General features: G+C 62.2%; 7 pseudogenes; all 7 read right to left on the bottom strand.

The window, feature by feature from the left end:
- Positions 1 to 2,846: 2,846 nt before the first annotated feature.
- Positions 2,847 to 2,965, bottom strand: LOC142867516 (uncharacterized; annotated as a pseudogene).
- A 3,861-nt stretch (positions 2,966 to 6,826) lies between these two features.
- On the bottom strand, positions 6,827 to 6,945 carry LOC142867515 (uncharacterized; annotated as a pseudogene).
- Positions 6,946 to 10,805: 3,860 nt separating this feature from the next.
- On the bottom strand, positions 10,806 to 10,924 carry LOC142867514 (uncharacterized; annotated as a pseudogene).
- A 3,864-nt stretch (positions 10,925 to 14,788) lies between these two features.
- Positions 14,789 to 14,907, bottom strand: LOC142867513 (uncharacterized; annotated as a pseudogene).
- A 3,812-nt stretch (positions 14,908 to 18,719) lies between these two features.
- Positions 18,720 to 18,838, bottom strand: LOC142867511 (uncharacterized; annotated as a pseudogene).
- Positions 18,839 to 22,649: 3,811 nt separating this feature from the next.
- On the bottom strand, positions 22,650 to 22,768 carry LOC142867510 (uncharacterized; annotated as a pseudogene).
- Positions 22,769 to 26,626: 3,858 nt separating this feature from the next.
- Positions 26,627 to 26,745, bottom strand: LOC142867509 (uncharacterized; annotated as a pseudogene).
- Positions 26,746 to 27,709: the final 964 nt, after the last annotated feature.

Here is a 27,709-nt window from a genome sequence, read left to right as displayed (position 1 = left end):
CGCCCGGATCAGAGTCTGCCCCTGAGAGAAAGTACCCTGACCAGGTTCACCCGTGGGTGGGTCGCGAGCTAGCGGCATTCAGAAGAGCGAGGCCCCAGTCTGTGCAGAAGACACCTGCACTCGGGTGTGTGTGGCGGCACAATTCACAAGCAGCTCCAGATGTTAAACCAAGGAGAAGCCAGGGAGTTCCCAACGCCCCAGGTGTCCTCAGCCCACGACTGGCTGCTGTGGGAATGCGAAGCCCGGCTCCTTGTCTCAGAGCGGGGCAACCAGGAGGTGTGATGTCCACCCCGGGGTTCCCAGGAGGATCAGACTGAAGCTGGGACTTGGCCTGAAAGTGTCCCCTCGCATGGCCACCCCCTTCCCCTTCCTGCTCCTCTACTCCTGGTGCCCCTCCATCCAGGGGCCAGACCTTAAAGAGTCACCCGCAAGAGAATCCTGGTCCCAAAGGAGCCTTCTGGGGGACCCCTGCTGAGAGAGGTTGTGGGCATGGCCCGCTGGGGCTCTGCCCGACCCAGGGCTGAGAGATGCAACCTCCCAGCTCTGGGTCCCTGCAGGAAGTGTTGGCAAGCACAGGGCCAGTCCTCCAAAGGCCCAGGTGCAGGGAGCCCAGGCCAAGCAGCCTGTGGAAGAAGCCACATGCTGTGCCACCCCGGGGAACACGACTGCAGGCCCCGGCCCTTCCCACCTCCTCCTCCTCCTCCTCCTCCTCCTCCTCCTCCTCCTCCTCCTCCTCCCACCCCGCCCCCGCCCCCGCCCCCACATGGCACAGGGCCCAGAGACACCTCAGACACTTGCTACCCAAAGTGCAAAGGGCATCAGTTGCTCCTCCAAACCCCCCCCAGCCCAGCAGACCGCATTGTCCAGCCAGCCCCCGGGCCTCCCTGGGGTGCCCAGCACAAAAGTGCAGACACCCACCGGACCCTCCATCTCAGTTTTCGGATGTTTTTGCCACTCTAAGGACCCGCAGGCCAGCTGGGCCTTCTGGCAGGACAGAGAGCCCCGGAATCCGACGTGGAGAGCTGGGTGTACGTCCCCATGAGGAGGCGGTCCCCACCTCCGCGGCTATCCCCTTGCGGGGAGCGGCAGCCGCGGGGCCTCAGAGAAGACACCAGGCTGGGCCCCCACGGCACAGCGGGAGCACGTCCCCCGCAGGCCACTTAGCGATGGCGGCCAGCCGGCGGACGGTTGGGTTGCGCGAGACGCTGCGGCCGCCCTGCTACCGGGTTCCTGGGAGGGCGTCCTGGAACCAGCGTCCACACCAAGCCCTTGGAAGGCCCAGGCGACGGAGGAGCCCCGTCAGGCAGGGGCCGAGGACGGTGACGGCCCGGGCGGGGAGGAGCGTGTCAGGCAGGGGCAGAGGACGGTGACAGGTGATAGGCCGGGCGGGAAGGAGTCAGTCAGGCAGGGGCCGTGGAGGAGACGGGCTGGGTAAGGGTTAGGGTTCGTGTCAGGGCACAAGTCACAATCGCAAAGACCTGGAAGCCACCCGAGTGCCCATCGACCCACGAGTGGGTAAATAAAATGTGGCGCGTGGACACCACGGAGTGCTATTCGGCTATGAGGAGCAGCGGTGAGGGGGCACCTCTCGTGGTTCTCCTGGCCAGAGCTGGAACCCGTTCCAGTAAGCCAAGTATCCCAAGAATGGACACACGAGCACCACGTGCTCGCGCTCACCAGCAAATGGGTACGAACCGATGGACACCTAAGTGGACACAGAGGAATCACCTTCTTCGGGTGGGTGTCGGGCGGGTGGGGGGAGGGGATGGGCATACACATCCATTAGGAATGGGGTGGGTACGCACCGACTGGGGGATGGGCGCACTTGAAGCTCTGACCCGAGGGGGGAGGCTGGGAGAGGGCAACGCACCCGACCTTAACATTGGTGCCCCCACAATATGCTGGAACAACATGAGAGGTAAATGAATAAGAACACGGGGGGGGGAGGGGGGCACGGGCAACACATGTCACCTTAATACTTGGACTCCCATCATCTGCTTGAAAAGAGAGAGAAAAGAAAATGCAATAATAGAGATAAGAGACACTTTTTAAAAATAATGAATCCGGCCGGGCGCTGTGGCTCACGCCTGTAATCCTAGCTCTTGGGAGGCCGAGGCGGGCGGATTGCTCAAGGTCAGGAGTTCAAAACCAGCCTGAGCAAGAGCGAGACCCCGTCTCTACTATAAATAGAAAGGAATTAATTGGCCAACTGATATATATATATAAAAAATTAGCGGGGCATGGTGGCGCATGCCTGCAGTCCCAGCTACCCGGGAGGCTGAGGCAGAAGGATCACTGGAGCCCAGGAGTTTGAAGTTGCTGTGAGCTAGGCTGACGCCACGGCACTCACTCTAGCCTGGGCAACAAACCGAGACTCTGTCTCAAAAAAAAAAAAAAAAAATGAATCCGAAGAGAAAAGTAAAAGGAGGCCTGTGGAGCAGGTCTGGGTGTGACTCCGGATCCCCCAACATCAGGTGCCACCACCAAAGATTCCTACGTGTAGCCCATAGAACCCCAAAAGCAACGGGAGGAGTTCTGGTCACATACTCCCTCAAAATGACATCCTGGCCTTCTTCTGGAACTCCCTCCCCTCTCAGACTCTCAAGGTTTCCTCCAGCGTGTCGGCTCCCACAGAGCAGACCTTTGGTCTGAGACCTGACTGTCCAGAAGCCACGCATGCTGCCGCGTGGCGGCGGTGTCGCGGCTCGGGACAAGAGGAGGCCCCACGGTGCGGGCTGGGGCGCCAGGCACCGCGGCGGGCGCTGAGGGTGGGGGTCACCCCCACCCCGGGCCGCCCCCGCACTCCCAGAAACGCGACAGAACCAGAGGCAAAAAAAAAAAGAAGAAGCCTACGGCACCCGGTATTCCCGGGCGGTCTCCCATCCAAGTTCTAACCAGGCCCGAGCCTGCTTAGCTTCCGAGACCAGACGGGATCGGGCGCGTTCGGGGTGGTGTGGCCGTGGACGGCGGAGGGCGCCCCTGCCCCGCTCAAGAAGCCGAGCCTCTCTGCGCTTCCCCGCCGCCTCCTCCCCCCGCCCCAGGCCCCGCGCCGGGTCGGGCCTGTTGAGTTCGCCGGCCGGGTCCCGCGGGCTCCGAGGGACGGGGGTGACAGGCGGGGCGGGCTGGGGTTGGGGGCTGTCTCTGTATACACACACACTCACACTCACACTCACTCACTCACTCACACTCACACAAGATGCGCCTCCACGGCTGGACCCGCCAAGGTGGAGACCTTCAAGCCCCCTTCCTCTCCTTGCCTGGCCTCCTTCACCTCCCCGCCCCCCACCCCAAGCGCACGGGCGGGAGGGGCGGGGCGCTCGCCCTTTGACCCCAGCCAGGGGCGGCCCTCCCCCACAACCCCTTTCAGCTGCGCCCCCCACCCTGTGGCCCTGCGGCCGCCTATTCCCCCGGGCCAGGGCTGGGGCACAGCGCACGGGGGAGGGGAGCCAGTGTATGGGGCGTCTCTCTCTCTCTCTCTCTCTCTCTCTCTCTCTCTCTCTCTCTCTCTCTCTCTCTCTCTCTCTCTCGGGATGTGTCCCATGGGTGGGGTGGGGTGGCGTGGTTTGTGGGGCGCTGAAGAAATCAGTCCCCTCCATCTCCTCCCTCTGGAAAACACCCAAGCCCTTGGAGAACTGCCCGCACCTCTACCTACCGTGGGGGCCGGGACCCTCCTCTGTGTCCTCCTGTGGCCCAGTCCAAGGGGCCTGGGCCTGGCCGGGGCTGCACTGGACCCCAACCACCCTGGCGTGTGGACTCGCTAAAAATCGGCGATTAGATATTGGATTCCAGCGTCATTGAGGTCATTTCACTAATGAGTGCACCGCAAAGAGTTTCCTAATCCATCTGTGAGGGTGGCAACCGAAAGAGAATTTTAGAGCTGACAGAATAGGCGAGGAAAGGCATAGGAGATTTCCACACCCAGTAAGGAAGCCTTTCCCAAAGTGGAAGAAAGAAAGGAGCAAACAGAGACACCGGTAGCCCGCCCGGATCAGAGTCTGCCCCTGAGAGAAAGTACCCTGACCAGGTTCACCCGTGGGTGGGTCGCGAGCTAGCGGCATTCAGAAGAGCGAGGCCCCAGTCTGTGCAGAAGACACCTGCACTCGGGTGTGTGTGGCGGCACAATTCACAAGCAGCTCCAGATGTTAAACCAAGGAGAAGCCAGGGAGTTCCCAACGCCCCAGGTGTCCTCAGCCCACGACTGGCTGCTGTGGGAATGCGAAGCCCGGCTCCTTGTCTCAGAGCGGGGCAACCAGGAGGTGTGATGTCCACCCCGGGGTTCCCAGGAGGATCAGACTGAAGCTGGGACTTGGCCTGAAAGTGTCCCCTCGCATGGCCACCCCCTTCCCCTTCCTGCTCCTCTACTCCTGGTGCCCCTCCATCCAGGGGCCAGACCTTAAAGAGTCACCCGCAAGAGAATCCTGGTCCCAAAGGAGCCTTCTGGGGGACCCCTGCTGAGAGAGGTTGTGGGCATGGCCCGCTGGGGCTCTGCCCGACCCAGGGCTGAGAGATGCAACCTCCCAGCTCTGGGTCCCTGCAGGAAGTGTTGGCAAGCACAGGGCCAGTCCTCCAAAGGCCCAGGTGCAGGGAGCCCAGGCCAAGCAGCCTGTGGAAGAAGCCACATGCTGTGCCACCCCGGGGAACACGACTGCAGGCCCCGGCCCTTCCCACCTCCTCCTCCTCCTCCTCCTCCTCCTCCTCCTCCTCCTACTCCTCCCACCCCGCCCCCGCCCCCGCCCCCACATGGCACAGGGCCCAGAGACACCTCAGACACTTGCTACCCAAAGTGCAAAGGGCATCAGTTGCTCCTCCAAACCCCCCCCAGCCCAGCAGACCGCATTGTCCAGCCAGCGCCCGGGCCTCCCTGGGGTGCCCAGCACAAAAGTGCAGACACCCACCGGACCCTCCATCTCAGTTTTCGGATGTTTTTGCCACTCTAAGGACCCGCAGGCCAGCTGGGCCTTCTGGCAGGACAGAGAGCCCCGGAATCCGACGTGGAGAGCTGGGTGTACGTCCCCATGAGGAGGCGGTCCCCACCTCCGCGGCTATCCCCTTGCGGGGAGCGGCAGCCGCGGGGCCTCAGAGAAGACACCAGGCTGGGCCCCCACGGCACAGCGGGAGCACGTCCCCCGCAGGCCACTTAGCGATGGCGGCCAGCCGGCGGACGGTTGGGTTGCGCGAGACGCTGCGGCCGCCCTGCTACCGGGTTCCTGGGAGGGCGTCCTGGAACCAGCGTCCACACCAAGCCCTTGGAAGGCCCAGGCGACGGAGGAGCCCCGTCAGGCAGGGGCCGAGGACGGTGACGGCCCGGGCGGGGAGGAGCGTGTCAGGCAGGGGCAGAGGACGGTGACAGGTGATAGGCCGGGCGGGAAGGAGTCAGTCAGGCAGGGGCCGTGGAGGAGACGGGCTGGGTAAGGGTTAGGGTTCGTGTCAGGGCACAAGTCACAATCGCAAAGACCTGGAAGCCACCCGAGTGCCCATCGACCCACGAGTGGGTAAATAAAATGTGGCGCGTGGACACCACGGAGTGCTATTCGGCTATGAGGAGCAGCGGTGAGGGGGCACCTCTCGTGGTTCTCCTGGCCAGAGCTGGAACCCGTTCCAGTAAGCCAAGTATCCCAAGAATGGACACACGAGCACCACGTGCTCGCGCTCACCAGCAAATGGGTACGAACCGATGGACACCTAAGTGGACACAGAGGAATCACCTTCTTCGGGTGGGTGTCGGGCGGGTGGGGGGAGGGGATGGGCATACACATCCATTAGGAATGGGGTGGGTACGCACCGACTGGGGGATGGGCGCACTTGAAGCTCTGACCCGAGGGGGGAGGCTGGGAGAGGGCAACGCACCCGACCTTAACATTGGTGCCCCCACAATATGCTGGAACAACATGAGAGGTAAATGAATAAGAACACGGGGGGGGGGGGAGGGGGGCACGGGCAACACATGTCACCTTAATACTTGGACTCCCATCATCTGCTTGAAAAGAGAGAGAAAAGAAAATGCAATAATAGAGATAAGAGACACTTTTTAAAAATAATGAATCCGGCCGGGCGCTGTGGCTCACGCCTGTAATCCTAGCTCTTGGGAGGCCGAGGCGGGCGGATTGCTCAAGGTCAGGAGTTCAAAACCAGCCTGAGCAAGAGCGAGACCCCGTCTCTACTATAAATAGAAAGGAATTAATTGGCCAACTGATATATATATATAAAAAATTAGCGGGGCATGGTGGCGCATGCCTGCAGTCCCAGCTACCCGGGAGGCTGAGGCAGAAGGATCACTGGAGCCCAGGAGTTTGAAGTTGCTGTGAGCTAGGCTGACGCCACGGCACTCACTCTAGCCTGGGCAACAAACCGAGACTCTGTCTCAAAAAAAAAAAAAAAAAATGAATCCGAAGAGAAAAGTAAAAGGAGGCCTGTGGAGCAGGTCTGGGTGTGACTCCGGATCCCCCAACATCAGGTGCCACCACCAAAGATTCCTACGTGTAGCCCATAGAACCCCAAAAGCAACGGGAGGAGTTCTGGTCACATACTCCCTCAAAATGACATCCTGGCCTTCTTCTGGAACTCCCTCCCCTCTCAGACTCTCAAGGTTTCCTCCAGCGTGTCGGCTCCCACAGAGCAGACCTTTGGTCTGAGACCTGACTGTCCAGAAGCCACGCATGCTGCCGCGTGGCGGCGGTGTCGCGGCTCGGGACAAGAGGAGGCCCCACGGTGCGGGCTGGGGCGCCAGGCACCGCGGCGGGCGCTGAGGGTGGGGGTCACCCCCACCCCGGGCCGCCCCCGCACTCCCAGAAACGCGACAGAACCAGAGGCAAAAAAAAAAAGAAGAAGCCTACGGCACCCGGTATTCCCGGGCGGTCTCCCATCCAAGTTCTAACCAGGCCCGAGCCTGCTTAGCTTCCGAGACCAGACGGGATCGGGCGCGTTCGGGGTGGTGTGGCCGTGGACGGCGGAGGGCGCCCCTGCCCCGCTCAAGAAGCCGAGCCTCTCTGCGCTTCCCCGCCGCCTCCTCCCCCCGCCCCAGGCCCCGCGCCGGGTCGGGCCTGTTGAGTTCGCCGGCCGGGTCCCGCGGGCTCCGAGGGACGGGGGTGACAGGCGGGGCGGGCTGGGGTTGGGGGCTGTCTCTGTATACACACACACTCACACTCACACTCACTCACTCACTCACACTCACACAAGATGCGCCTCCACGGCTGGACCCGCCAAGGTGGAGACCTTCAAGCCCCCTTCCTCTCCTTGCCTGGCCTCCTTCACCTCCCCGCCCCCCACCCCAAGCGCACGGGCGGGAGGGGCGGGGCGCTCGCCCTTTGACCCCAGCCAGGGGCGGCCCTCCCCCACAACCCCTTTCAGCTGCGCCCCCCACCCTGTGGCCCTGCGGCCGCCTATTCCCCCGGGCCAGGGCTGGGGCACAGCGCACGGGGGAGGGGAGCCAGTGTATGGGGCGTCTCTCTCTCTCTCTCTCTCTCTCTCTCTCTCTCTCTCTCTCTCTCTCTCTCTCTCTCTCTCTCTCGGGATGTGTCCCATGGGTGGGGTGGGGTGGCGTGGTTTGTGGGGCGCTGAAGAAATCAGTCCCCTCCATCTCCTCCCTCTGGAAAACACCCAAGCCCTTGGAGAACTGCCCGCACCTCTACCTACCGTGGGGGCCGGGACCCTCCTCTGTGTCCTCCTGTGGCCCAGTCCAAGGGGCCTGGGCCTGGCCGGGGCTGCACTGGACCCCAACCACCCTGGCGTGTGGACTCGCTAAAAATCGGCGATTAGATATTGGATTCCAGCGTCATTGAGGTCATTTCACTAATGAGTGCACCGCAAAGAGTTTCCTAATCCATCTGTGAGGGTGGCAACCGAAAGAGAATTTTAGAGCTGACAGAATAGGCGAGGAAAGGCATAGGAGATTTCCACACCCAGTAAGGAAGCCTTTCCCAAAGTGGAAGAAAGAAAGGAGCAAACAGAGACACCGGTAGCCCGCCCGGATCAGAGTCTGCCCCTGAGAGAAAGTACCCTGACCAGGTTCACCCGTGGGTGGGTCGCGAGCTAGCGGCATTCAGAAGAGCGAGGCCCCAGTCTGTGCAGAAGACACCTGCACTCGGGTGTGTGTGGCGGCACAATTCACAAGCAGCTCCAGATGTTAAACCAAGGAGAAGCCAGGGAGTTCCCAACGCCCCAGGTGTCCTCAGCCCACGACTGGCTGCTGTGGGAATGCGAAGCCCGGCTCCTTGTCTCAGAGCGGGGCAACCAGGAGGTGTGATGTCCACCCCGGGGTTCCCAGGAGGATCAGACTGAAGCTGGGACTTGGCCTGAAAGTGTCCCCTCGCATGGCCACCCCCTTCCCCTTCCTGCTCCTCTACTCCTGGTGCCCCTCCATCCAGGGGCCAGACCTTAAAGAGTCACCCGCAAGAGAATCCTGGTCCCAAAGGAGCCTTCTGGGGGACCCCTGCTGAGAGAGGTTGTGGGCATGGCCCGCTGGGGCTCTGCCCGACCCAGGGCTGAGAGATGCAACCTCCCAGCTCTGGGTCCCTGCAGGAAGTGTTGGCAAGCACAGGGCCAGTCCTCCAAAGGCCCAGGTGCAGGGAGCCCAGGCCAAGCAGCCTGTGGAAGAAGCCACATGCTGTGCCACCCCGGGGAACACGACTGCAGGCCCCGGCCCTTCCCACCTCCTCCTCCTCCTCCTCCTCCTCCTCCTCCTCCTCCTCCTCCTCCCACCCCGCCCCCGCCCCCGCCCCCACATGGCACAGGGCCCAGAGACACCTCAGACACTTGCTACCCAAAGTGCAAAGGGCATCAGTTGCTCCTCCAAACCCCCCCCAGCCCAGCAGACCGCATTGTCCAGCCAGCGCCCGGGCCTCCCTGGGGTGCCCAGCACAAAAGTGCAGACACCCACCGGACCCTCCATCTCAGTTTTCGGATGTTTTTGCCACTCTAAGGACCCGCAGGCCAGCTGGGCCTTCTGGCAGGACAGAGAGCCCCGGAATCCGACGTGGAGAGCTGGGTGTACGTCCCCATGAGGAGGCGGTCCCCACCTCCGCGGCTATCCCCTTGCGGGGAGCGGCAGCCGCGGGGCCTCAGAGAAGACACCAGGCTGGGCCCCCACGGCACAGCGGGAGCACGTCCCCCGCAGGCCACTTAGCGATGGCGGCCAGCCGGCGGACGGTTGGGTTGCGCGAGACGCTGCGGCCGCCCTGCTACCGGGTTCCTGGGAGGGCGTCCTGGAACCAGCGTCCACACCAAGCCCTTGGAAGGCCCAGGCGACGGAGGAGCCCCGTCAGGCAGGGGCCGAGGACGGTGACGGCCCGGGCGGGGAGGAGCGTGTCAGGCAGGGGCAGAGGACGGTGACAGGTGATAGGCCGGGCGGGAAGGAGTCAGTCAGGCAGGGGCCGTGGAGGAGACGGGCTGGGTAAGGGTTAGGGTTCGTGTCAGGGCACAAGTCACAATCGCAAAGACCTGGAAGCCACCCGAGTGCCCATCGACCCACGAGTGGGTAAATAAAATGTGGCGCGTGGACACCACGGAGTGCTATTCGGCTATGAGGAGCAGCGGTGAGGGGGCACCTCTCGTGGTTCTCCTGGCCAGAGCTGGAACCCGTTCCAGTAAGCCAAGTATCCCAAGAATGGACACACGAGCACCACGTGCTCGCGCTCACCAGCAAATGGGTACGAACCGATGGACACCTAAGTGGACACAGAGGAATCACCTTCTTCGGGTGGGTGTCGGGCGGGTGGGGGGAGGGGATGGGCATACACATCCATTAGGAATGGGGTGGGTACGCACCGACTGGGGGATGGGCGCACTTGAAGCTCTGACCCGAGGGGGGAGGCTGGGAGAGGGCAACGCACCCGACCTTAACATTGGTGCCCCCACAATATGCTGGAACAACATGAGAGGTAAATGAATAAGAACACGGGGGGGGGGGAGGGGGGCACGGGCAACACATGTCACCTTAATACTTGGACTCCCATCATCTGCTTGAAAAGAGAGAGAAAAGAAAATGCAATAATAGAGATAAGAGACACTTTTTAAAAATAATGAATCCGGCCGGGCGCTGTGGCTCACGCCTGTAATCCTAGCTCTTGGGAGGCCGAGGCGGGCGGATTGCTCAAGGTCAGGAGTTCAAAACCAGCCTGAGCAAGAGCGAGACCCCGTCTCTACTATAAATAGAAAGGAATTAATTGGCCAACTGATATATATATATAAAAAATTAGCGGGGCATGGTGGCGCATGCCTGCAGTCCCAGCTACCCGGGAGGCTGAGGCAGAAGGATCACTGGAGCCCAGGAGTTTGAAGTTGCTGTGAGCTAGGCTGACGCCACGGCACTCACTCTAGCCTGGGCAACAAACCGAGACTCTGTCTCAAAAAAAAAAAAAAAAAATGAATCCGAAGAGAAAAGTAAAAGGAGGCCTGTGGAGCAGGTCTGGGTGTGACTCCGGATCCCCCAACATCAGGTGCCACCACCAAAGATTCCTACGTGTAGCCCATAGAACCCCAAAAGCAACGGGAGGAGTTCTGGTCACATACTCCCTCAAAATGACATCCTGGCCTTCTTCTGGAACTCCCTCCCCTCTCAGACTCTCAAGGTTTCCTCCAGCGTGTCGGCTCCCACAGAGCAGACCTTTGGTCTGAGACCTGACTGTCCAGAAGCCACGCATGCTGCCGCGTGGCGGCGGTGTCGCGGCTCGGGACAAGAGGAGGCCCCACGGTGCGGGCTGGGGCGCCAGGCACCGCGGCGGGCGCTGAGGGTGGGGGTCACCCCCACCCCGGGCCGCCCCCGCACTCCCAGAAACGCGACAGAACCAGAGGCAAAAAAAAAAAGAAGAAGCCTACGGCACCCGGTATTCCCGGGCGGTCTCCCATCCAAGTTCTAACCAGGCCCGAGCCTGCTTAGCTTCCGAGACCAGACGGGATCGGGCGCGTTCGGGGTGGTGTGGCCGTGGACGGCGGAGGGCGCCCCTGCCCCGCTCAAGAAGCCGAGCCTCTCTGCGCTTCCCCGCCGCCTCCTCCCCCCGCCCCAGGCCCCGCGCCGGGTCGGGCCTGTTGAGTTCGCCGGCCGGGTCCCGCGGGCTCCGAGGGACGGGGGTGACAGGCGGGGCGGGCTGGGGTTGGGGGCTGTCTCTGTATACACACACACTCACACTCACACTCACTCACTCACTCACACTCACACAAGATGCGCCTCCACGGCTGGACCCGCCAAGGTGGAGACCTTCAAGCCCCCTTCCTCTCCTTGCCTGGCCTCCTTCACCTCCCCGCCCCCCACCCCAAGCGCACGGGCGGGAGGGGCGGGGCGCTCGCCCTTTGACCCCAGCCAGGGGCGGCCCTCCCCCACAACCCCTTTCAGCTGCGCCCCCCACCCTGTGGCCCTGCGGCCGCCTATTCCCCCGGGCCAGGGCTGGGGCACAGCGCACGGGGGAGGGGAGCCAGTGTATGGGGCGTCTCTCTCTCTCTCTCTCTCTCTCTCTCTCTCTCTCTCTCTCTCTCTCTCTCTCTCTCTCTCTCTCTCGGGATGTGTCCCATGGGTGGGGTGGGGTGGCGTGGTTTGTGGGGCGCTGAAGAAATCAGTCCCCTCCATCTCCTCCCTCTGGAAAACACCCAAGCCCTTGGAGAACTGCCCGCACCTCTACCTACCGTGGGGGCCGGGACCCTCCTCTGTGTCCTCCTGTGGCCCAGTCCAAGGGGCCTGGGCCTGGCCGGGGCTGCACTGGACCCCAACCACCCTGGCGTGTGGACTCGCTAAAAATCGGCGATTAGATATTGGATTCCAGCGTCATTGAGGTCATTTCACTAATGAGTGCACCGCAAAGAGTTTCCTAATCCATCTGTGAGGGTGGCAACCGAAAGAGAATTTTAGAGCTGACAGAATAGGCGAGGAAAGGCATAGGAGATTTCCACACCCAGTAAGGAAGCCTTTCCCAAAGTGGAAGAAAGAAAGGAGCAAACAGAGACACCGGTAGCCCGCCCGGATCAGAGTCTGCCCCTGAGAGAAAGTACCCTGACCAGGTTCACCCGTGGGTGGGTCGCGAGCTAGCGGCATTCAGAAGAGCGAGGCCCCAGTCTGTGCAGAAGACACCTGCACTCGGGTGTGTGTGGCGGCACAATTCACAAGCAGCTCCAGATGTTAAACCAAGGAGAAGCCAGGGAGTTCCCAACGCCCCAGGTGTCCTCAGCCCACGACTGGCTGCTGTGGGAATGCGAAGCCCGGCTCCTTGTCTCAGAGCGGGGCAACCAGGAGGTGTGATGTCCACCCCGGGGTTCCCAGGAGGATCAGACTGAAGCTGGGACTTGGCCTGAAAGTGTCCCCTCGCATGGCCACCCCCTTCCCCTTCCTGCTCCTCTACTCCTGGTGCCCCTCCATCCAGGGGCCAGACCTTAAAGAGTCACCCGCAAGAGAATCCTGGTCCCAAAGGAGCCTTCTGGGGGACCCCTGCTGAGAGAGGTTGTGGGCATGGCCCGCTGGGGCTCTGCCCGACCCAGGGCTGAGAGATGCAACCTCCCAGCTCTGGGTCCCTGCAGGAAGTGTTGGCAAGCACAGGGCCAGTCCTCCAAAGGCCCAGGTGCAGGGAGCCCAGGCCAAGCAGCCTGTGGAAGAAGCCACATGCTGTGCCACCCCGGGGAACACGACTGCAGGCCCCGGCCCTTCCCACCTCCTCCTCCTCCTCCTCCTCCTCCTCCTCCTCCTCCTACTCCTCCCACCCCGCCCCCGCCCCCGCCCCCACATGGCACAGGGCCCAGAGACACCTCAGACACTTGCTACCCAAAGTGCAAAGGGCATCAGTTGCTCCTCCAAACCCCCCCCAGCCCAGCAGACCGCATTGTCCAGCCAGCGCCCGGGCCTCCCTGGGGTGCCCAGCACAAAAGTGCAGACACCCACCGGACCCTCCATCTCAGTTTTCGGATGTTTTTGCCACTCTAAGGACCCGCAGGCCAGCTGGGCCTTCTGGCAGGACAGAGAGCCCCGGAATCCGACGTGGAGAGCTGGGTGTACGTCCCCATGAGGAGGCGGTCCCCACCTCCGCGGCTATCCCCTTGCGGGGAGCGGCAGCCGCGGGGCCTCAGAGAAGACACCAGGCTGGGCCCCCACGGCACAGCGGGAGCACGTCCCCCGCAGGCCACTTAGCGATGGCGGCCAGCCGGCGGACGGTTGGGTTGCGCGAGACGCTGCGGCCGCCCTGCTACCGGGTTCCTGGGAGGGCGTCCTGGAACCAGCGTCCACACCAAGCCCTTGGAAGGCCCAGGCGACGGAGGAGCCCCGTCAGGCAGGGGCCGAGGACGGTGACGGCCCGGGCGGGGAGGAGCGTGTCAGGCAGGGGCAGAGGACGGTGACAGGTGATAGGCCGGGCGGGAAGGAGTCAGTCAGGCAGGGGCCGTGGAGGAGACGGGCTGGGTAAGGGTTAGGGTTCGTGTCAGGGCACAAGTCACAATCGCAAAGACCTGGAAGCCACCCGAGTGCCCATCGACCCACGAGTGGGTAAATAAAATGTGGCGCGTGGACACCACGGAGTGCTATTCGGCTATGAGGAGCAGCGGTGAGGGGGCACCTCTCGTGGTTCTCCTGGCCAGAGCTGGAACCCGTTCCAGTAAGCCAAGTATCCCAAGAATGGACACACGAGCACCACGTGCTCGCGCTCACCAGCAAATGGGTACGAACCGATGGACACCTAAGTGGACACAGAGGAATCACCTTCTTCGGGTGGGTGTCGGGCGGGTGGGGGGAGGGGATGGGCATACACATCCATTAGGAATGGGGTGGGTACGCACCGACTGGGGGATGGGCGCACTTGAAGCTCTGACCCGAGGGGGGAGGCTGGGAGAGGGCAACGCACCCGACCTTAACATTGGTGCCCCCACAATATGCTGGAACAACATGAGAGGTAAATGAATAAGAACACGGGGGGGGGGGGAGGGGGGCACGGGCAACACATGTCACCTTAATACTTGGACTCCCATCATCTGCTTGAAAAGAGAGAGAAAAGAAAATGCAATAATAGAGATAAGAGACACTTTTTAAAAATAATGAATCCGGCCGGGCGCTGTGGCTCACGCCTGTAATCCTAGCTCTTGGGAGGCCGAGGCGGGCGGATTGCTCAAGGTCAGGAGTTCAAAACCAGCCTGAGCAAGAGCGAGACCCCGTCTCTACTATAAATAGAAAGGAATTAATTGGCCAACTGATATATATATATAAAAAATTAGCGGGGCATGGTGGCGCATGCCTGCAGTCCCAGCTACCCGGGAGGCTGAGGCAGAAGGATCACTGGAGCCCAGGAGTTTGAAGTTGCTGTGAGCTAGGCTGACGCCACGGCACTCACTCTAGCCTGGGCAACAAACCGAGACTCTGTCTCAAAAAAAAAAAAAAAAAAATGAATCCGAAGAGAAAAGTAAAAGGAGGCCTGTGGAGCAGGTCTGGGTGTGACTCCGGATCCCCCAACATCAGGTGCCACCACCAAAGATTCCTACGTGTAGCCCATAGAACCCCAAAAGCAACGGGAGGAGTTCTGGTCACATACTCCCTCAAAATGACATCCTGGCCTTCTTCTGGAACTCCCTCCCCTCTCAGACTCTCAAGGTTTCCTCCAGCGTGTCGGCTCCCACAGAGCAGACCTTTGGTCTGAGACCTGACTGTCCAGAAGCCACGCATGCTGCCGCGTGGCGGCGGTGTCGCGGCTCGGGACAAGAGGAGGCCCCACGGTGCGGGCTGGGGCGCCAGGCACCGCGGCGGGCGCTGAGGGTGGGGGTCACCCCCACCCCGGGCCGCCCCCGCACTCCCAGAAACGCGACAGAACCAGAGGCAAAAAAAAAAAGAAGAAGCCTACGGCACCCGGTATTCCCGGGCGGTCTCCCATCCAAGTTCTAACCAGGCCCGAGCCTGCTTAGCTTCCGAGACCAGACGGGATCGGGCGCGTTCGGGGTGGTGTGGCCGTGGACGGCGGAGGGCGCCCCTGCCCCGCTCAAGAAGCCGAGCCTCTCTGCGCTTCCCCGCCGCCTCCTCCCCCCGCCCCAGGCCCCGCGCCGGGTCGGGCCTGTTGAGTTCGCCGGCCGGGTCCCGCGGGCTCCGAGGGACGGGGGTGACAGGCGGGGCGGGCTGGGGTTGGGGGCTGTCTCTGTATACACACACACTCACACTCACACTCACTCACTCACTCACACTCACACAAGATGCGCCTCCACGGCTGGACCCGCCAAGGTGGAGACCTTCAAGCCCCCTTCCTCTCCTTGCCTGGCCTCCTTCACCTCCCCGCCCCCCACCCCAAGCGCACGGGCGGGAGGGGCGGGGCGCTCGCCCTTTGACCCCAGCCAGGGGCGGCCCTCCCCCACAACCCCTTTCAGCTGCGCCCCCCACCCTGTGGCCCTGCGGCCGCCTATTCCCCCGGGCCAGGGCTGGGGCACAGCGCACGGGGGAGGGGAGCCAGTGTATGGGGCGTCTCTCTCTCTCTCTCTCTCTCTCTCTCTCTCTCTCTCTCTCTCTCTCTCTCTCTCTCTCTCTCTCTCGGGATGTGTCCCATGGGTGGGGTGGGGTGGCGTGGTTTGTGGGGCGCTGAAGAAATCAGTCCCCTCCATCTCCTCCCTCTGGAAAACACCCAAGCCCTTGGAGAACTGCCCGCACCTCTACCTACCGTGGGGGCCGGGACCCTCCTCTGTGTCCTCCTGTGGCCCAGTCCAAGGGGCCTGGGCCTGGCCGGGGCTGCACTGGACCCCAACCACCCTGGCGTGTGGACTCGCTAAAAATCGGCGATTAGATATTGGATTCCAGCGTCATTGAGGTCATTTCACTAATGAGTGCACCGCAAAGAGTTTCCTAATCCATCTGTGAGGGTGGCAACCGAAAGAGAATTTTAGAGCTGACAGAATAGGCGAGGAAAGGCATAGGAGATTTCCACACCCAGTAAGGAAGCCTTTCCCAAAGTGGAAGAAAGAAAGGAGCAAACAGAGACACCGGTAGCCCGCCCGGATCAGAGTCTGCCCCTGAGAGAAAGTACCCTGACCAGGTTCACCCGTGGGTGGGTCGCGAGCTAGCGGCATTCAGAAGAGCGAGGCCCCAGTCTGTGCAGAAGACACCTGCACTCGGGTGTGTGTGGCGGCACAATTCACAAGCAGCTCCAGATGTTAAACCAAGGAGAAGCCAGGGAGTTCCCAACGCCCCAGGTGTCCTCAGCCCACGACTGGCTGCTGTGGGAATGCGAAGCCCGGCTCCTTGTCTCAGAGCGGGGCAACCAGGAGGTGTGATGTCCACCCCGGGGTTCCCAGGAGGATCAGACTGAAGCTGGGACTTGGCCTGAAAGTGTCCCCTCGCATGGCCACCCCCTTCCCCTTCCTGCTCCTCTACTCCTGGTGCCCCTCCATCCAGGGGCCAGACCTTAAAGAGTCACCCGCAAGAGAATCCTGGTCCCAAAGGAGCCTTCTGGGGGACCCCTGCTGAGAGAGGTTGTGGGCATGGCCCGCTGGGGCTCTGCCCGACCCAGGGCTGAGAGATGCAACCTCCCAGCTCTGGGTCCCTGCAGGAAGTGTTGGCAAGCACAGGGCCAGTCCTCCAAAGGCCCAGGTGCAGGGAGCCCAGGCCAAGCAGCCTGTGGAAGAAGCCACATGCTGTGCCACCCCGGGGAACACGACTGCAGGCCCCGGCCCTTCCCACCTCCTCCTCCTCCTCCTCCTCCTCCTCCTCCTCCTCCTCCTCCCACCCCGCCCCCGCCCCCGCCCCCACATGGCACAGGGCCCAGAGACACCTCAGACACTTGCTACCCAAAGTGCAAAGGGCATCAGTTGCTCCTCCAAACCCCCCCCAGCCCAGCAGACCGCATTGTCCAGCCAGCGCCCGGGCCTCCCTGGGGTGCCCAGCACAAAAGTGCAGACACCCACCGGACCCTCCATCTCAGTTTTCGGATGTTTTTGCCACTCTAAGGACCCGCAGGCCAGCTGGGCCTTCTGGCAGGACAGAGAGCCCCGGAATCCGACGTGGAGAGCTGGGTGTACGTCCCCATGAGGAGGCGGTCCCCACCTCCGCGGCTATCCCCTTGCGGGGAGCGGCAGCCGCGGGGCCTCAGAGAAGACACCAGGCTGGGCCCCCACGGCACAGCGGGAGCACGTCCCCCGCAGGCCACTTAGCGATGGCGGCCAGCCGGCGGACGGTTGGGTTGCGCGAGACGCTGCGGCCGCCCTGCTACCGGGTTCCTGGGAGGGCGTCCTGGAACCAGCGTCCACACCAAGCCCTTGGAAGGCCCAGGCGACGGAGGAGCCCCGTCAGGCAGGGGCCGAGGACGGTGACAGGTGATAGGCCGGGCGGGAAGGAGTCAGTCAGGCAGGGGCCGTGGAGGAGACGGGCTGGGTAAGGGTTAGGGTTCGTGTCAGGGCACAAGTCACAATCGCAAAGACCTGGAAGCCACCCGAGTGCCCATCGACCCACGAGTGGGTAAATAAAATGTGGCGCGTGGACACCACGGAGTGCTATTCGGCTATGAGGAGCAGCGGTGAGGGGGCACCTCTCGTGGTTCTCCTGGCCAGAGCTGGAACCCGTTCCAGTAAGCCAAGTATCCCAAGAATGGACACACGAGCACCACGTGCTCGCGCTCACCAGCAAATGGGTACGAACCGATGGACACCTAAGTGGACACAGAGGAATCACCTTCTTCGGGTGGGTGTCGGGCGGGTGGGGGGAGGGGATGGGCATACACATCCATTAGGAATGGGGTGGGTACGCACCGACTGGGGGATGGGCGCACTTGAAGCTCTGACCCGAGGGGGGAGGCTGGGAGAGGGCAACGCACCCGACCTTAACATTGGTGCCCCCACAATATGCTGGAACAACATGAGAGGTAAATGAATAAGAACACGGGGGGGGGGAGGGGGGCACGGGCAACACATGTCACCTTAATACTTGGACTCCCATCATCTGCTTGAAAAGAGAGAGAAAAGAAAATGCAATAATAGAGATAAGAGACACTTTTTAAAAATAATGAATCCGGCCGGGCGCTGTGGCTCACGCCTGTAATCCTAGCTCTTGGGAGGCCGAGGCGGGCGGATTGCTCAAGGTCAGGAGTTCAAAACCAGCCTGAGCAAGAGCGAGACCCCGTCTCTACTATAAATAGAAAGGAATTCATTGGCCAACTGATATATATATATAAAAAATTAGCGGGGCATGGTGGCGCATGCCTGCAGTCCCAGCTACCCGGGAGGCTGAGGCAGAAGGATCACTGGAGCCCAGGAGTTTGAAGTTGCTGTGAGCTAGGCTGACGCCACGGCACTCACTCTAGCCTGGGCAACAAACCGAGACTCTGTCTCAAAAAAAAAAAAAAAAAAATGAATCCGAAGAGAAAAGTAAAAGGAGGCCTGTGGAGCAGGTCTGGGTGTGACTCCGGATCCCCCAACATCAGGTGCCACCACCAAAGATTCCTACGTGTAGCCCATAGAACCCCAAAAGCAACGGGAGGAGTTCTGGTCACATACTCCCTCAAAATGACATCCTGGCCTTCTTCTGGAACTCCCTCCCCTCTCAGACTCTCAAGGTTTCCTCCAGCGTGTCGGCTCCCACAGAGCAGACCTTTGGTCTGAGACCTGACTGTCCAGAAGCCACGCATGCTGCCGCGTGGCGGCGGTGTCGCGGCTCGGGACAAGAGGAGGCCCCACGGTGCGGGCTGGGGCGCCAGGCACCGCGGCGGGCGCTGAGGGTGGGGGTCACCCCCACCCCGGGCCGCCCCCGCACTCCCAGAAACGCGACAGAACCAGAGGCAAAAAAAAAAAGAAGAAGCCTACGGCACCCGGTATTCCCGGGCGGTCTCCCATCCAAGTTCTAACCAGGCCCGAGCCTGCTTAGCTTCCGAGACCAGACGGGATCGGGCGCGTTCGGGGTGGTGTGGCCGTGGACGGCGGAGGGCGCCCCTGCCCCGCTCAAGAAGCCGAGCCTCTCTGCGCTTCCCCGCCGCCTCCTCCCCCCGCCCCAGGCCCCGCGCCGGGTCGGGCCTGTTGAGTTCGCCGGCCGGGTCCCGCGGGCTCCGAGGGACGGGGGTGACAGGCGGGGCGGGCTGGGGTTGGGGGCTGTCTCTGTATACACACACACTCACACTCACACTCACTCACTCACTCACACTCACACAAGATGCGCCTCCACGGCTGGACCCGCCAAGGTGGAGACCTTCAAGCCCCCTTCCTCTCCTTGCCTGGCCTCCTTCACCTCCCCGCCCCCCACCCCAAGCGCACGGGCGGGAGGGGCGGGGCGCTCGCCCTTTGACCCCAGCCAGGGGCGGCCCTCCCCCACAACCCCTTTCAGCTGCGCCCCCCACCCTGTGGCCCTGCGGCCGCCTATTCCCCCGGGCCAGGGCTGGGGCACAGCGCACGGGGGAGGGGAGCCAGTGTATGGGGCGTCTCTCTCTCTCTCTCTCTCTCTCTCTCTCTCTCTCTCTCTCTCTCTCTCTCTCTCTCTCTCTCTCTCGGGATGTGTCCCATGGGTGGGGTGGGGTGGCGTGGTTTGTGGGGCGCTGAAGAAATCAGTCCCCTCCATCTCCTCCCTCTGGAAAACACCCAAGCCCTTGGAGAACTGCCCGCACCTCTACCTACCGTGGGGGCCGGGACCCTCCTCTGTGTCCTCCTGTGGCCCAGTCCAAGGGGCCTGGGCCTGGCCGGGGCTGCACTGGACCCCAACCACCCTGGCGTGTGGACTCGCTAAAAATCGGCGATTAGATATTGGATTCCAGCGTCATTGAGGTCATTTCACTAATGAGTGCACCGCAAAGAGTTTCCTAATCCATCTGTGAGGGTGGCAACCGAAAGAGAATTTTAGAGCTGACAGAATAGGCGAGGAAAGGCATAGGAGATTTCCACACCCAGTAAGGAAGCCTTTCCCAAAGTGGAAGAAAGAAAGGAGCAAACAGAGACACCGGTAGCCCGCCCGGATCAGAGTCTGCCCCTGAGAGAAAGTACCCTGACCAGGTTCACCCGTGGGTGGGTCGCGAGCTAGCGGCATTCAGAAGAGCGAGGCCCCAGTCTGTGCAGAAGACACCTGCACTCGGGTGTGTGTGGCGGCACAATTCACAAGCAGCTCCAGATGTTAAACCAAGGAGAAGCCAGGGAGTTCCCAACGCCCCAGGTGTCCTCAGCCCACGACTGGCTGCTGTGGGAATGCGAAGCCCGGCTCCTTGTCTCAGAGCGGGGCAACCAGGAGGTGTGATGTCCACCCCGGGGTTCCCAGGAGGATCAGACTGAAGCTGGGACTTGGCCTGAAAGTGTCCCCTCGCATGGCCACCCCCTTCCCCTTCCTGCTCCTCTACTCCTGGTGCCCCTCCATCCAGGGGCCAGACCTTAAAGAGTCACCCGCAAGAGAATCCTGGTCCCAAAGGAGCCTTCTGGGGGACCCCTGCTGAGAGAGGTTGTGGGCATGGCCCGCTGGGGCTCTGCCCGACCCAGGGCTGAGAGATGCAACCTCCCAGCTCTGGGTCCCTGCAGGAAGTGTTGGCAAGCACAGGGCCAGTCCTCCAAAGGCCCAGGTGCAGGGAGCCCAGGCCAAGCAGCCTGTGGAAGAAGCCACATGCTGTGCCACCCCGGGGAACACGACTGCAGGCCCCGGCCCTTCCCACCTCCTCCTCCTCCTCCTCCTCCTCCTCCTCCTCCTCCTCCTCCCACCCCGCCCCCGCCCCCGCCCCCACATGGCACAGGGCCCAGAGACACCTCAGACACTTGCTACCCAAAGTGCAAAGGGCATCAGTTGCTCCTCCAAACCCCCCCCAGCCCAGCAGACCGCATTGTCCAGCCAGCGCCCGGGCCTCCCTGGGGTGCCCAGCACAAAAGTGCAGACACCCACCGGACCCTCCATCTCAGTTTTCGGATGTTTTTGCCACTCTAAGGACCCGCAGGCCAGCTGGGCCTTCTGGCAGGACAGAGAGCCCCGGAATCCGACGTGGAGAGCTGGGTGTACGTCCCCATGAGGAGGCGGTCCCCACCTCCGCGGCTATCCCCTTGCGGGGAGCGGCAGCCGCGGGGCCTCAGAGAAGACACCAGGCTGGGCCCCCACGGCACAGCGGGAGCACGTCCCCCGCAGGCCACTTAGCGATGGCGGCCAGCCGGCGGACGGTTGGGTTGCGCGAGACGCTGCGGCCGCCCTGCTACCGGGTTCCTGGGAGGGCGTCCTGGAACCAGCGTCCACACCAAGCCCTTGGAAGGCCCAGGCGACGGAGGAGCCCCGTCAGGCAGGGGCCGAGGACGGTGACAGGTGATAGGCCGGGCGGGAAGGAGTCAGTCAGGCAGGGGCCGTGGAGGAGACGGGCTGGGTAAGGGTTAGGGTTCGTGTCAGGGCACAAGTCACAATCGCAAAGACCTGGAAGCCACCCGAGTGCCCATCGACCCACGAGTGGGTAAATAAAATGTGGCGCGTGGACACCACGGAGTGCTATTCGGCTATGAGGAGCAGCGGTGAGGGGGCACCTCTCGTGGTTCTCCTGGCCAGAGCTGGAACCCGTTCCAGTAAGCCAAGTATCCCAAGAATGGACACACGAGCACCACGTGCTCGCGCTCACCAGCAAATGGGTACGAACCGATGGACACCTAAGTGGACACAGAGGAATCACCTTCTTCGGGTGGGTGTCGGGCGGGTGGGGGGAGGGGATGGGCATACACATCCATTAGGAATGGGGTGGGTACGCACCGACTGGGGGATGGGCGCACTTGAAGCTCTGACCCGAGGGGGGAGGCTGGGAGAGGGCAACGCACCCGACCTTAACATTGGTGCCCCCACAATATGCTGGAACAACATGAGAGGTAAATGAATAAGAACACGGGGGGGGGGGAGGGGGGCACGGGCAACACATGTCACCTTAATACTTGGACTCCCATCATCTGCTTGAAAAGAGAGAGAAAAGAAAATGCAATAATAGAGATAAGAGACACTTTTTAAAAATAATGAATCCGGCCGGGCGCTGTGGCTCACGCCTGTAATCCTAGCTCTTGGGAGGCCGAGGCGGGCGGATTGCTCAAGGTCAGGAGTTCAAAACCAGCCTGAGCAAGAGCGAGACCCCGTCTCTACTATAAATAGAAAGGAATTAATTGGCCAACTGATATATATATATAAAAAATTAGCGGGGCATGGTGGCGCATGCCTGCAGTCCCAGCTACCCGGGAGGCTGAGGCAGAAGGATCACTGGAGCCCAGGAGTTTGAAGTTGCTGTGAGCTAGGCTGACGCCACGGCACTCACTCTAGCCTGGGCAACAAACCGAGACTCTGTCTCAAAAAAAAAAAAAAAAATGAATCCGAAGAGAAAAGTAAAAGGAGGCCTGTGGAGCAGGTCTGGGTGTGACTCCGGATCCCCCAACATCAGGTGCCACCACCAAAGATTCCTACGTGTAGCCCATAGAACCCCAAAAGCAACGGGAGGAGTTCTGGTCACATACTCCCTCAAAATGACATCCTGGCCTTCTTCTGGAACTCCCTCCCCTCTCAGACTCTCAAGGTTTCCTCCAGCGTGTCGGCTCCCACAGAGCAGACCTTTGGTCTGAGACCTGACTGTCCAGAAGCCACGCATGCTGCCGCGTGGCGGCGGTGTCGCGGCTCGGGACAAGAGGAGGCCCCACGGTGCGGGCTGGGGCGCCAGGCACCGCGGCGGGCGCTGAGGGTGGGGGTCACCCCCACCCCGGGCCGCCCCCGCACTCCCAGAAACGCGACAGAACCAGAGGCAAAAAAAAAAAGAAGAAGCCTACGGCACCCGGTATTCCCGGGCGGTCTCCCATCCAAGTTCTAACCAGGCCCGAGCCTGCTTAGCTTCCGAGACCAGACGGGATCGGGCGCGTTCGGGGTGGTGTGGCCGTGGACGGCGGAGGGCGCCCCTGCCCCGCTCAAGAAGCCGAGCCTCTCTGCGCTTCCCCGCCGCCTCCTCCCCCCGCCCCAGGCCCCGCGCCGGGTCGGGCCTGTTGAGTTCGCCGGCCGGGTCCCGCGGGCTCCGAGGGACGGGGGTGACAGGCGGGGCGGGCTGGGGTTGGGGGCTGTCTCTGTATACACACACACTCACACTCACACTCACTCACTCACTCACACTCACACAAGATGCGCCTCCACGGCTGGACCCGCCAAGGTGGAGACCTTCAAGCCCCCTTCCTCTCCTTGCCTGGCCTCCTTCACCTCCCCGCCCCCCACCCCAAGCGCACGGGCGGGAGGGGCGGGGCGCTCGCCCTTTGACCCCAGCCAGGGGCGGCCCTCCCCCACAACCCCTTTCAGCTGCGCCCCCCACCCTGTGGCCCTGCGGCCGCCTATTCCCCCGGGCCAGGGCTGGGGCACAACAGCGCACGGGGGAGGGGAGCCAGTGTATGGGGCGTCTCTCTCTCTCTCTCTCTCTCTCTCTCTCTCTCTCTCTCTCTCTCTCTCTCTCTCTCTCTCTCTCGGGATGTGTCCCATGGGTGGGGTGGGGTGGCGTGGTTTGTGGGGCGCTGAAGAAATCAGTCCCCTCCATCTCCTCCCTCTGGAAAACACCCAAGCCCTTGGAGAACTGCCCGCACCTCTACCTACCGTGGGGGCCGGGACCCTCCTCTGTGTCCTCCTGTGGCCCAGTCCAAGGGGCCTGGGCCTGGCCGGGGCTGCACTGGACCCCAACCACCCTGGCGTGTGGACTCGCTAAAAATCGGCGATTAGATATTGGATTCCAGCGTCATTGAGGTCATTTCACTAATGAGTGCACCGCAAAGAGTTTCCTAATCCATCTGTGAGGGTGGCAACCGAAAGAGAATTTTAGAGCTGACAGAATAGGCGAGGAAAGGCATAGGAGATTTCCACACCCAGTAAGGAAGCCTTTCCCAAAGTGGAAGAAAGAAAGGAGCAAACAGAGACACCGGTAGCCCGCCCGGATCAGAGTCTGCCCCTGAGAGAAAGTACCCTGACCAGGTTCACCCGTGGGTGGGTCGCGAGCTAGCGGCATTCAGAAGAGCGAGGCCCCAGTCTGTGCAGAAGACACCTGCACTCGGGTGTGTGTGGCGGCACAATTCACAAGCAGCTCCAGATGTTAAACCAAGGAGAAGCCAGGGAGTTCCCAACGCCCCAGGTGTCCTCAGCCCACGACTGGCTGCTGTGGGAATGCGAAGCCCGGCTCCTTGTCTCAGAGCGGGGCAACCAGGAGGTGTGATGTCCACCCCGGGGTTCCCAGGAGGATCAGACTGAAGCTGGGACTTGGCCTGAAAGTGTCCCCTCGCATGGCCACCCCCTTCCCCTTCCTGCTCCTCTACTCCTGGTGCCCCTCCATCCAGGGGCCAGACCTTAAAGAGTCACCCGCAAGAGAATCCTGGTCCCAAAGGAGCCTTCTGGGGGACCCCTGCTGAGAGAGGTTGTGGGCATGGCCCGCTGGGGCTCTGCCCGACCCAGGGCTGAGAGATGCAACCTCCCAGCTCTGGGTCCCTGCAGGAAGTGTTGGCAAGCACAGGGCCAGTCCTCCAAAGGCCCAGGTGCAGGGAGCCCAGGCCAAGCAGCCTGTGGAAGAAGCCACATGCTGTGCCACCCCGGGGAACACGACTGCAGGCCCCGGCCCTTCCCACCTCCTCCTCCTCCTCCTCCTCCTCCTCCTCCTCCTCCTCCCACCCCGCCCCCGCCCCCGCCCCCACATGGCACAGGGCCCAGAGACACCTCAGACACTTGCTACCCAAAGTGCAAAGGGCATCAGTTGCTCCTCCAAACCCCCCCCAGCCCAGCAGACCGCATTGTCCAGCCAGCCCCCGGGCCTCCCTGGGGTGCCCAGCACAAAAGTGCAGACACCCACCGGACCCTCCATCTCAGTTTTCGGATGTTTTTGCCACTCTAAGGACCCGCAGGCCAGCTGGGCCTTCTGGCAGGACAGAGAGCCCCGGAATCCGACGTGGAGAGCTGGGTGTACGTCCCCATGAGGAGGCGGTCCCCACCTCCGCGGCTATCCCCTTGCGGGGAGCGGCAGCCGCGGGGCCTCAGAGAAGACACCAGGCTGGGCCCCCACGGCACAGCGGGAGCACGTCCCCCGCAGGCCACTTAGCGATGGCGGCCAGCCGGCGGACGGTTGGGTTGCGCGAGACGCTGCGGCCGCCCTGCTACCGGGTTCCTGGGAGGGCGTCCTGGAACCAGCGTCCACACCAAGCCCTTGGAAGGCCCAGGCGACGGAGGAGCCCCGTCAGGCAGGGGCCGAGGACGGTGACGGCCCGGGCGGGGAGGAGCGTGTCAGGCAGGGGCAGAGGACGGTGACAGGTGATAGGCCGGGCGGGAAGGAGTCAGTCAGGCAGGGGCCGTGGAGGAGACGGGCTGGGTAAGGGTTAGGGTTCGTGTCAGGGCACAAGTCACAATCGCAAAGACCTGGAAGCCACCCGAGTGCCCATCGACCCACGAGTGGGTAAATAAAATGTGGCGCGTGGACACCACGGAGTGCTATTCGGCTATGAGGAGCAGCGGTGAGGGGGCACCTCTCGTGGTTCTCCTGGCCAGAGCTGGAACCCGTTCCAGTAAGCCAAGTATCCCAAGAATGGACACACGAGCACCACGTGCTCGCGCTCACCAGCAAATGGGTACGAACCGATGGACACCTAAGTGGACACAGAGGAATCACCTTCTTCGGGTGGGTGTCGGGCGGGTGGGGGGAGGGGATGGGCATACACATCCATTAGGAATGGGGTGGGTACGCACCGACTGGGGGATGGGCGCACTTGAAGCTCTGACCCGAGGGGGGAGGCTGGGAGAGGGCAACGCACCCGACCTTAACATTGGTGCCCCCACAATATGCTGGAACAACATGAGAGGTAAATGAATAAGAACACGGGGGGGGGGGGAGGGGGGCACGGGCAACACATGTCACCTTAATACTTGGACTCCCATCATCTGCTTGAAAAGAGAGAGAAAAGAAAATGCAATAATAGAGATAAGAGACACTTTTTAAAAATAATGAATCCGGCCGGGCGCTGTGGCTCACGCCTGTAATCCTAGCTCTTGGGAGGCCGAGGCGGGCGGATTGCTCAAGGTCAGGAGTTCAAAACCAGCCTGAGCAAGAGCGAGACCCCGTCTCTACTATAAATAGAAAGGAATTAATTGGCCAACTGATATATATATATAAAAAATTAGCGGGGCATGGTGGCGCATGCCTGCAGTCCCAGCTACCCGGGAGGCTGAGGCAGAAGGATCACTGGAGCCCAGGAGTTTGAAGTTGCTGTGAGCTAGGCTGACGCCACGGCACTCACTCTAGCCTGGGCAACAAACCGAGACTCTGTCTCAAAAAAAAAAAAAAAAAATGAATCCGAAGAGAAAAGTAAAAGGAGGCCTGTGGAGCAGGTCTGGGTGTGACTCCGGATCCCCCAACATCAGGTGCCACCACCAAAGATTCCTACGTGTAGCCCATAGAACCCCAAAAGCAACGGGAGGAGTTCTGGTCACATACTCCCTCAAAATGACATCCTGGCCTTCTTCTGGAACTCCCTCCCCTCTCAGACTCTCAAGGTTTCCTCCAGCGTGTCGGCTCCCACAGAGCAGACCTTTGGTCTGAGACCTGACTGTCCAGAAGCCACGCATGCTGCCGCGTGGCGGCGGTGTCGCGGCTCGGGACAAGAGGAGGCCCCACGGTGCGGGCTGGGGCGCCAGGCACCGCGGCGGGCGCTGAGGGTGGGGGTCACCCCCACCCCGGGCCGCCCCCGCACTCCCAGAAACGCGACAGAACCAGAGGCAAAAAAAAAAAGAAGAAGCCTACGGCACCCGGTATTCCCGGGCGGTCTCCCATCCAAGTTCTAACCAGGCCCGAGCCTGCTTAGCTTCCGAGACCAGACGGGATCGGGCGCGTTCGGGGTGGTGTGGCCGTGGACGGCGGAGGGCGCCCCTGCCCCGCTCAAGAAGCCGAGCCTCTCTGCGCTTCCCCGCCGCCTCCTCCCCCCGCCCCAGGCCCCGCGCCGGGTCGGGCCTGTTGAGTTCGCCGGCCGGGTCCCGCGGGCTCCGAGGGACGGGGGTGACAGGCGGGGCGGGCTGGGGTTGGGGGCTGTCTCTGTATACACACACACTCACACTCACACTCACTCACTCACTCACTCACACTCACACAAGATGCGCCTCCACGGCTGGACCCGCCAAGGTGGAGACCTTCAAGCCCCCTTCCTCTCCTTGCCTGGCCTCCTTCACCTCCCCGCCCCCCACCCCCAGCGCACGGGCGGGAGGGGCGGGGCGCTCGCCCTTTGACCCCAGCCAGGGGCGGCCCTCCCCCACAACCCCTTTCAGCTGCGCCCCCCACCCTGTGGCCCTGCGGCCGCCTATTCCCCCGGGCCAGGGCTGGGGCACAGCGCACGGGGGAGGGGAGCCAGTGTATGGGGCGTCTCTCTCTCTCTCTCTCTCTCTCTCTCTCTCTCTCTCTCTCTCTCTCTCTCTCTCTCTCTCTCTCTCGGGATGTGTCCCATGGGTGGGGTGGGGTGGCGTGGTTTGTGGGGCGCTGAAGAAATCAGTCCCCTCCATCTCCTCCCTCTGGAAAACACCCAAGCCCTTGGAGAACTGCCCGCACCTCTACCTACCGTGGGGGCCGGGACCCTCCTCTGTGTCCTCCTGTGGCCCAGTCCAAGGGGCCTGGGCCTGGCCGGGGCTGCACTGGACCCCAACCACCCTGGCGTGTGGACTCGCTAAAAATCGGCGATTAGATATTGGATTCCAGCGTCATTGAGGTCATTTCACTAATGAGTGCACCGCAAAGAGTTTCCTAATCCATCTGTGAGGGTGGCAACCGAAAGAGAATTTTAGAGCTGACAGAATAGGCGAGGAAAGGCATAGGAGATTTCCACACCCAGT

This window comes from Microcebus murinus, unplaced genomic scaffold, assembly GCF_040939455.1.
Source record: "Microcebus murinus isolate Inina unplaced genomic scaffold, M.murinus_Inina_mat1.0 scaf017_hap2_Mmur4.0, whole genome shotgun sequence".
Classification (NCBI taxonomy): Eukaryota; Metazoa; Chordata; class Mammalia; order Primates; family Cheirogaleidae; genus Microcebus; species Microcebus murinus.
The sequence above is the reverse complement of the archived record's forward strand: the minus strand, read 5'-3'. Positions and strand labels throughout refer to the sequence as shown.